Below are 10,700 nucleotides of genomic sequence, written 5' to 3'. Positions count from 1 at the left end.
ATTTTAAAGTTTTTTGTTTTCTTTTTAATTAATTAACTATTTTCTAGAAACACTATCTTTTCTAATTTTACACACTAATTCCAGTTCACACTCCCTTCCCTCCACCTGCTCCCTCCATTTTCACCCCGTCCTATTGAACATCCACTCCTAAGAGAAGGTAACGCTTCCCATGGGGAGTCAATAAAGTAAATCTTCACATAAATTTTGGTTCTCTCAAATTTGTGAAGATTCAGCAAAGAGTAATTTGTTTGGGCACATAAATAGAAATAAGAAGATACATCATGATGATAGTGATGGAACCAGACAAGAAAACTCTTTAGAAAAGAGGAGTATTGTGAGCAAAATCCTTCTCTGATCTACTTTACGGTAATGTGAATGACCTTTCTCTTATGAACATGGAGGAAACTTGTTTATTTCCTTTTTAAAACTTTTATTTACTCTTTTGTCATATACTACATCCTAAATACATTTCCCCCCTCCATAATACCACATCCCCTACCTCTGCTCTTTCCTCAATTCACCCCTCCATTTCCCTTCAGAAAAGAGTGGCAAACTGGCTAGGCTCCTACAAAGCCAGGACATGTAGTAGGATCAAAACCCCGAGCCATTGTCCTTGGCTTCTCATCAGCCCTCACTGTTCGCCATGCTCAGAGAGTCCGGTTTTATCCCCTGCTTTTTCAGTCACAGTCCTGCTTGCCTTGGTGAGCTCCCAATAGATCAGCTCCACTGTCTCAGTGGGTGGGTGCACCCCTCGTGTTCCTGACTTCCTTGCTCATCTTCTCCCTCCTTCTGCTCCTCATTGGGACCTTGGGAGCTCAGTCCAGTGCTCCAGTGTGGGTCTCTGTCTCTATCTCCATCCATCACCAGATGAAGGTTCTATGGTGATATGCAAGATATTCTTCAGTATTGCTATAGGATAGGGTCATTTCAGGTTCCCTATCCTCAGCTGCCCAAGGAACTAACTGGCGACATCGCCTTGGGCTCCTGGGAGCCACTCCAGTTTGGATGTTCACCTTCCTAGACATGGACGGAGTGGGTAGGACCTTGGACTTTCCACAGGGCAGGGAACCCTGACTGCTCTTTGGACTGGAGAGGGAGGGGGAAAGGAGTGGGTGGAGGGGAAGAAGGGTGGGAGGAGGGGGAGGGAAATGGGAGGCTTTGGGGAGGCGGAAACTTTTTTCTTTCTTTTTTTTTCCCTTTTCTCAATAAAAAAAAGAAATAAAGTCGATATTTGAAATATCAGAAACAAACTGATAATAAGATATCGTTGTATATGTTAACTAATGATAAATAGTAATGCTTTAATACGACAAAATAAACCACAGTATCAGATACAAAAGAAAAAAAAAAAGAGTGGCAAAGCTTCCAGTGTTGGGATTGGGTTACCAACACAGCCCCAAAGCTATCCACCTACAATTTGTCCTACTTGCAATTCATGCTGGTTGCCGCGAAAGCGCAGTAAGAGCCCAGTCCGAGTGAAGGACGTCAGATTAAAGGAATGCGTACTCTAGATGTTGCAGAATCAGAAGCCTTTATTGTAAATCACCAAGGGGGTTTTATACCTAACCCAGACAGGTGGGCCAACAGGATGGAGACCTCATTGCTGGATCCTCGGTTTAGGGCCAAGGCAATGCATACTCAGGAAGCAGGGTTGATAAACAACTCCAAGAGCATGGAACTTGCAAGTTCTCAGAAGCCCAGAAACAACAAGGGCAAGAAAGGTCACCAACAGGGGAAGTGAGTAGGAAGGCCAGGACTCCATTAGGTCCCAACAAATGGGAGTGGCCAACAAATGACTGGTCCTACTTGAGGACCACTCGAGAGAGGCCACACCTAACACCGAATGGAGGGAGGGCCAACAACAGGGCAGATAGTGATAGAGACATAGGATAGAACCAAACATGACTAGCAAACACACACATACACACAAACCAAAAAACTCAAAAAACAAAAACAAAGAAAGGCAATGAAATTATCCTGGAGTCTAACATAATCATCATCAGAGATAATTCATCCAACAGCTGATTATGATAGATGATTATGATAGACTCCAGAAAAAATTCCAGACGCAGAGAATCACAGTCAAATAGGCAGAGCTGGAAAATCTGTAATAGATGGGGAGAGAGATTGTAAGAGCCAGAGGGGTTGAGGACACCACAAGAACAGGACCTGCTAAATCAGCTAAGCAGGGCTATTAGGAGTTCACAGTGACTGACCCGACAAGCAGTGAGGCTGTGGGGGTGTACACTAGGTCTTCTTCATATATGCTATGGTTGTGCAGCTTGGTGTTCTTTTCTCTGACTCTTTTCTGCTCTTCATTCCCTTTTTCCCTCTATTGGGTTGCCTCATCCAGCTTTGATATATATCTAATGTTTATTTCTTTTTACAAAAATGGCTTTTCTCAAATGTTCTCAAGTGAATCCTATATTTTTCAACTGTGAGTGCTTGTTTTACTAAGAAAGTATTCATGATATCTAAAACTATTCTTTCTTCCTTTATCTCATAAGAGGAGAAACCATTTAGGGAAAGAATTATGAAAATAAACACAAGTTACACAAACACACACACACACATACTCAAGACATCAAGGTTTCTATTTCGTATGCTATGCTATCTAATTAGCTAGTCATCAAGTCAACAGTATCTCACCCTATTTCCTATGCCGAAAGAGATCTTAAGACCTTTCTCTAGGGAAAAGAGAAAGCTCTGTTGACTATGTCATGGGTGACCTTTGTTTTATAGTGAGATGTTAACAATAGGGAAAAGCAGAAGAAACTTTGGTAAGGGATTTTTATAATTAAAGGAGGTAACCAACTGACAATGTCACTTCTTTCCCACAACCCTAGCTTCCTTGGGTACTCTTTATTTCAGCTGAGGCCTGCCTGTCTCTTTCACAGTGACACCAGCATTTGACATATCCAGGGGAGATGAGGCTAGAATCTGAGCCAAGATGCTAATTATAAAGAACATGAAAGGATGCTAAAATTGGCTTGAGAACAAAAGCAAGTGACTGTTCTTTTAAAAATCAGCTTTAACATTTGATCTTAATTGTCTAAGAACACTGAAAAATAACACTGCATAAAGGAATAGTAAGCATGGCTAAGAAGGTGCTGGCCAAAAATAATATCATGTTAAGTCAAAAAACTAGATCCCTCCTCATATTCTTAACCCTTTGTTTACCAAGCCTTTGCTTAGTTTAAGTATTCATAACATTTATGGAAACACTTGTCATATAAGGTTCTATTCCTTGCCTGTGGGGGTAGGATGAGTCTGATTTTAATCAAATATATACTAAGTTTATCATATAAGAGGTTGTCTCTCACCAACTTCATGTTGTTTTGTTGCTTTTGGTTTGTTTGTGGTACTGGCATTGAAGATGCTAGGCAAGCACCACCCAGCATTTCCAGGAACAGTAAATTTTTCATAATCTAGTTCTTCTTCTCAATATGCCTTGATGGGAAAAGCTCAGTAGGTTCATTATTATCGCACTATGTAACAAACTGAATTCCAGTTGAGCATTTAAGGTGGATCCTCCTCCCTAAACATCAGAAATTGTTTTATCTTCCACATTTCATTGTATGTCAAGAGTTTTATCAGTCCTGAAGAATATTCAAGTCTAAGAAACACTTCCCTGCACTGGAGATGAATCAAATACTGACTGTTTACTTTATCAAACACACCCTGAATGTTGTTAAATCTCCTCAATGCCTATGATATGGATAATACAACTACAAGAATCAATATCAAAGGCTCTTGGAGTATATCTTTCCCTAAAAGCTTATATATGTTTAACTCTCATAAGCAATCTCAAACTCTAATTTTCCAGGTGTTGAGTAATAGGTATTGTGGTAGATATAGTCGTCCAAGGGAGACAGAGGATTTTGAATTTTGCTAGATGAATTCAAAGTATCCTGTACTATCAGATGCCCCAGAGAAAGCATTCCCTTTGTTCCAATTCCCTAAATTATTCCTGGGTAAATCTGGGCAGTTTTCCAATTCATGAATATTTTCCTGCAGCAAGGACTGATAGTTATAAATGCATTCCTGGGTGCCAAACTCTCTGCTTTGGCAGAAGCCCCAGAGTAAGCAGCTTTGTGTTCAGGAAATCAAGTTCTCAATCTGGGAAGGTCAAACCCTGATGAACTACAAAGTCACTTTTCAGTCAAGCTGGCTTGTTCCAATTTAGGCAGCAATGGAAAGCGCACACACCAACAACACTGCTATTAAAAAAAGTTGGACTCATTTAGCAGCTGTGGTAAACCTGAGAGGCTGATTCAAATAAACAAAACACCAGAGACCATGGAGAACAAGTGTTCACACCTGGTAACAGCTGTGTGGGTTTGCTACACCAGGTGTGCTATGTAAACTCAACACAGGGCTGCATTTATCACTGATTAAAAGTTATCAAAATGCATCATGAAGACTATTCTTCTGGCAATTGTCACAAAGAGAGTAGGATGCTATTTGTCAAGGCCCTCAAATAAGCAGATTCATAAGCACAGTGTACATAAGAGATCCGATCAACAAGCATCTTATAAAAACTCTGTACAGTGAAAAATAACAAAAATAACACCACAGGCCTGGGTAATTTCCACAACCCATTTATGTTTTATTTCAGGAAACCAATGGCAAACTTTCTTAATGATTGTGATTTATTTTTCTTTCTTTTTTGTATTTTTAATAACCAGAAGAACTCAAAAGTGTTTAAATAGCATTTTATATGAGATGATGAGGTAGTAACTGGTGATTAAAATGTTTTGAAGCCAATCAAACTCAAAACTTGGCAAATATTACACACACAGTTTAATGGTCAGATGGACTCTGGGCTGTATTTTAAAGGGGCAGTTAGATAATTAATTTGATTCCAAATGTTCCCACTGCCATAAAACAACACAAGAAACCGACTAAACTGTCGGTTATGTCGGTTATGTTATGTTATGTCAACTAAACATATTAACCCCATGCTTTTATAGAAAATCTTCTTGATGTCACTGATAAACATCTACACAATTATTTCTATTGATGAGAAACTTACAGCATCACTTACAATATATTTCATTTCGGAAGTCCATGTATTCCTCTATTAAATGTTATTATTCTTTTAACTATTTCATACATTGCTTCATACTTGTTCCATATGATATTACTATTTCCTACCCTGTTGTTTCCTGCTCTGTTAATATAATGTTATTCTTGTGCATGTTTTCATGGCTAACCACTTGGTACTGAATAGCCAGCTGGTCAGTATCTCATATTCACATATGTAGCATGATTACCAGAGACAGATATTAGGGTTCAACCTGAACATCCCACAGCTGCTTACAGACTAATCACTCAGAGTCTTAACATTAACTGTAATTGTTTGTCTGATGGCTCAGGCTTATTACCAGCTAGCTCTTTCATATAAATTAAGCCATTTCTATTAATCTGTGTATTGCCACATGGCCTATGACTCGCTAGTAATTCTCTGGCGTCTTACTCCTCCAGGCAGCTTCTTTCTCCCTATATTTAGTCTGACTTTCCTGCCTGCCTATATTTTGCTCTGCCATAGGGAATTTTAAAGAACCTCTCAATATAGTTACTGATTCACATATGCAGAATGAGTTGTGGGAACTATATTTTCTTAAAAAATGAGAAGGATAACAACAGTGGGTAAAAGAGTAAATACTTGTGAGTTATTATTTATGGGTAATTTACATTGATATAGTTTTTATATATTGATACAATTTCAAATTATATTTGTTACTTCTTTTTACAGTTTTTGTGTATCTATGCAAAGTTATTCTGTCAGATTGTATACAAGCATGTTTCTACCTCTTTTTAGGATATTTTGTATATTGATACAACCTTTAGGATATATTTTTATAATGAATTATATATTATTCTTACCTGTAAACAAGATACTTACACATTGTTTACTCTTTGAGGTAATTGTACTCATTTGCTGCACATTTGTTTACAGATTATTTAATGTTGTGACATGAAGTCTTAGTCTTTAAGTTATACAAGTATTAAATATTAGGTCAATAGTTGTTCAGGTTTGTTATGCATACAGTCACATTAATTAGGTTCTTTAGATACATAGAGATTATATTCTGTCTAGATAGAAAATCTTCAACCACTTCAAGGATCTGTAGAACATGGCATTTAAGGAACTTAGGATTCTGTTGACCTGAGACATAATTTCTCCTGACAGAACCAATCATTTCCCAAGAGAATGTTGAGAACCAAAGATACTCCACTCAGAGTGTGTTTTCTTCTTGGCACGTTTGGCATTTGGGCAAGGAACTGCCCATGCCTCCACCACTGACAAAGTACATGGTATCTGGAAATGGATAAGAAAGGACACAAGGAAGAAGACTGTAAAATCTTGCCAAGGTAGGGTAAGATGGTTCTGAAAATTTTCCTGCCTCTGAAAATGGTCTTTCAGTTATATTAGGCCTTAGCCAAAGTTGGTTATTTCAACATTACAAATGAGACTTTGGATGATTGCTTAGGTAGCTAATTGTCTCTGTCATATATTGCTTGTTTTGGAAGCTGCTTGATTGCACTTCCTGCCTGCTCAAGTAATATTACTTCCCTCTCAGGCCTTCGATTTGGTTGAAGATTAAATAATCATAGCTACATTCCTCTTATGATTTAGTTAAGCTTATTTATGATACAAGATTTAGACTCTTTGGAATAGAATGTTTATTGAAATATTTGTCATGTGTTCCTTTCTTAATATTGCTCATGTTGTTTGTAATTTTATACTTGATAACTGTTCATATTGTATATAGTTTTTTATTGGATTTGGATCACTCCTGTTTAGACAAAAATGGGAGATGATAGGGAAAGCCTTGTTAACCAATAATTTTTAAGAGGTGAGTCTTAGTTAAGGCATGACTTGGCTGGGACTCAGGTAAAAAGGTATGCACCTTTATGTGTGGGCTCTCTGTGTATCTTCCCCCGTGCTTGAGGAGAGCCTGGATCTTCCATCCTGTTTCATGAGATTGCCCCCTTATAGTAAATAAAATATAATTGTTTTATTTTTAGATATCCTGGTTATTTTTACATATGCATCTATTTCTAAATGTGCAAATATAAATAAAAGCTGCTCAGTTAATATAATGTTATTCATGTGTATGTTTTCAGGGCTAATCATTTGGTACTGAATAGCCATTTGGTGTGCTCTTCTCTAAAGAAAACATTTTATCTCACTCTCAGCATCCATTAGCTGGCTGTTGTTCTTTGTGTAAGGTTGAAGACTCTGGGCTTTGCTCCAGTTCACTTTGGCATGCCTATTGTAATTGTCCTTGCAAAGCACATGTGTAGACAATGATGCTGATACTTTTTGGGTGTAGCTTCTGACATTTCTAGGATGCACAAACTTATAGCAAGCTCCCTGATCTTCCATATCTTGTAATTTTCCCACCCACTCCATGCTCCATGAGCTTTAGGTGCAGGAGTTGTTTCCTAGAATCACTGTGGAAGTCACAAAAAGCTTTTAACATAAAGTCGGTGGTTTGAAAGGAGAAGATTTAGGATAATGGGTCTATATGAACTTTGCTAGAGATATTATGCTTTGATTAGAGTGTATCAATGCAGTAAAGAATACAAAGCCATCTGTGTGGGGAAATGTTCTGGGACTACCCCCTATGAATACAGTCTCTTTACAGAACTGCTCTCAATTAAGGACTAGTATTATTTTGTACTTCCATTTCTGTCTCTCAATCTATATTTTCACATCCCTTTCAAAAATAAGTAATATAGCTAAATTTTCTAGACCTGACAGTTGCCAGAGGAAAGCATGCAATAGGATATCCTGGGATTTTCCTACTTCTTGAAATGTAAAATTTACTATGTGATTTTATATAAGGATCTTCAGTGCTTCTGGATTTTGGTTTCCTTACTGAGCCTTGCAACTAGACCTGATAATGGAAAAAGTAATATTAAATATGAAAATCATGGTATTGATATTTAACTCCTAATGAGAACAGTTTTCTTATCTTCAAGACTAAATCTTTCCATTTCTTCAATCATTTATTCAAATTCTTTTATTAAAGTTCCTTATTTTATTATAATATATCTTTAATTATTGTTGTGGAAGTGTGTTGTATACTTTAAATTTTAATAGCATGAAGCTCATCCTTACTTTGCTTGTCTTCTTTAAAATCAGAAACCAGAAATTAAGTAAATTTAACTTTTTCCAACTTTTGCCTTATGTTGTGCATGTATCTAAAGATCCTAGACTCATTAACAGTTTAATGTGGTATTTTTGTCAATCATCAATTAAAACAATATGATAGTGTCTTGGGATGAGTTCTTTCTAGGAAACATAGTTCACATAAGAAGTAATAATTTATTTCCCCTGTAAGGAAACAATGTTCATTTCTATTCCTTGTAGAGATTATATTTGAGGCAGAAAGTAAGAATAAAAATTATGTGTAAAACATATTAATAGATTTTAATGGGAGAAATAAAGGGATTCTGGTGACTTGATAGTCACAGGAGTTTCTCAATCTGCTCTGTGAAGATTGTAACAGTAAGAGTTCAGTTAAGTTTTAACGAGGTGATAAGAACTGTGTAAAAAATTGAGGGAAGGAGATGAAGCAGGTTATTGAAATGCCACTCAAACTTATCATAGAATAAATAATAACATGTGGCACATGTTCTATAGATCACCCTTTAAGGCAGATGTATCAGCTGGTGATGAAACATTTGAAAGATAAATAAAAGGCATGGCCTTTCTTTGATTTATTTGAGAAAAATAAGCATAGTTTAGTTTTTCTATATAATTATGTATTTATGAACTTTTGAATTTCAATATAGTGCTGAGTATTTGGGTTTTTACATTATATTGCTATTATGTGTACTGATTGCACTGTACTTTCTCTTTTTAAAGTGTTGCCCTACTTCGGAATGCATTTGGTATTAAACATTTATATGCCAACAGTTACCACTGGGGATCATGCATTGCATGATGATCGCAAAGTCAAATATGCATGTAGAAATGGATGAAAGAAGCATTGGGAAAGTCACTGAATTTTCATAACCATACAGAAACTTGCAGTCATGTCAACACGTTCTGTCTCTTCACACATACATAAATGTGAATCACTTTTCATGTTATTTTTTTTTTAATTTTCATCTTCATGAAAAACTGGGAAAGCAATTAGACTTTATACTTCCTATTTATCCAAGGTAAAAGTGTTAAATGCAGATGCAGGATATGTAGGCAGTCTCTCTCTTTCACATGTGCACTCCCCCTTCAAGCTGATTCCTACAAAACACCTAACCAACTGTGTCAGAAAGGAAAAAGCCTATTTGAGACAGTAGCAAATCTTTCATACATTATCATCTCTCTGCCTTCTCTTGCCTAGCTAACCTAATTTGAGTCTGCCTTAGCCACTCACCTTTGACATAAAGCTTTCAGGTGGTGATTCTGTGAAGAAATTAGCTTTGATAATATAATTCTATCTTTTGGATGTCTTGGCCTAGAGTATTTATCATCATTTAGGAAAGTGGTTGAAATGTCAGCTTTAGGATGGAAGTTGCAGGGATATGATATATGTTGAATCCCTTTCGTTGGTTTTACCTATGGCTTGAGCATAAAATGGATCACAGAAACCTTTCTCTTTTTTTTTCCTTCTTCTTTCTTCACAGTGGTATTCAAAATTTATCTTTATCACTGAAACAACTCAGTTAGTGGCTCTTCAAGAACCAGAATATAGTCCTACTATCTATACCTTATCAATGTCTATTTATCATTGTAAGTTGATTTCTATGTAAAACTGAATGTAAATGGCAATGGTCCAAAGATTTTTATTAAAGGAAGAATTAAATAGATGATTCCATTCTCATAATGCTTTCCTTCCATATTTAAAAAAATTCTGACTCTCATTCTGAGCTTTGTAGAAATTACCATTTCGAATCTAGTTAAATAATTTAATTTGTAGATAAGCCATTAGAACAATAGGAAATCATTTACCAGTTCAAGCCTGTTGGTGTTGCCAGTGAACAGTTCAGCAGAATCTTTCTGCTAATGTTCCAGTATCAGGCATACTTTCACTTTTCATGGCCTAATGTTTTCTCTCTTTCTCCCTTCTAGTATAGACTCAGAGTGAAGCAGAAATTTTTGATCTTTGCAGGATGGTGTCATGATGCCAGGGCCTGTTTTACTGAATCTCTGGAAAAATATACACCCTGATTCCTATGGGTTCACTTATTTCTCATCTTGTTATTGTCTCAAAAAGCATATAAGAAATGGATTATTCTTGAGTTCTCAGTAGTCCTCATTGTCCGCTATGTTCAGCGAGTCCGGTTTTATCCCATGCTACTGAGAACTCAAGAACAATGGCAAGGGGGTTTTGATGCTACTGCACATAATGGCTTTGTGGGAGTCTAGGCAGTTTGGATGCTCACCTTTCTAGACTTGGATGGAGGTGGGGGTTCCTTGGACTTCCCACAGGGCAGGGAACCCTGATTGCTCTTTGGGCTGACTAGGGACAGGGACTTGATTGGGGGAGGGGGAGGGAAATAAAATATAATTGTTTTATTTTTAGATATCCTGGGTATTTTTACATATGCATCTATTTCTAAATGTGCAAATATAAATAAAAGCTTCTCAGTTAATATAATGTTATTCATGTGTATGTTTTCAGGGCTAATCATTTGGTACTGAATAGCCATTTGGTGTGCTCTTCTCTAAAGAAAACATT

This window comes from Microtus ochrogaster, chromosome 1 (genome assembly GCF_000317375.1).
Source record: "Microtus ochrogaster isolate Prairie Vole_2 chromosome 1, MicOch1.0, whole genome shotgun sequence".
NCBI lineage: Eukaryota > Metazoa > Chordata > Mammalia > Rodentia > Cricetidae > Microtus > Microtus ochrogaster.
This window is presented reverse-complemented; position numbering follows the sequence as displayed.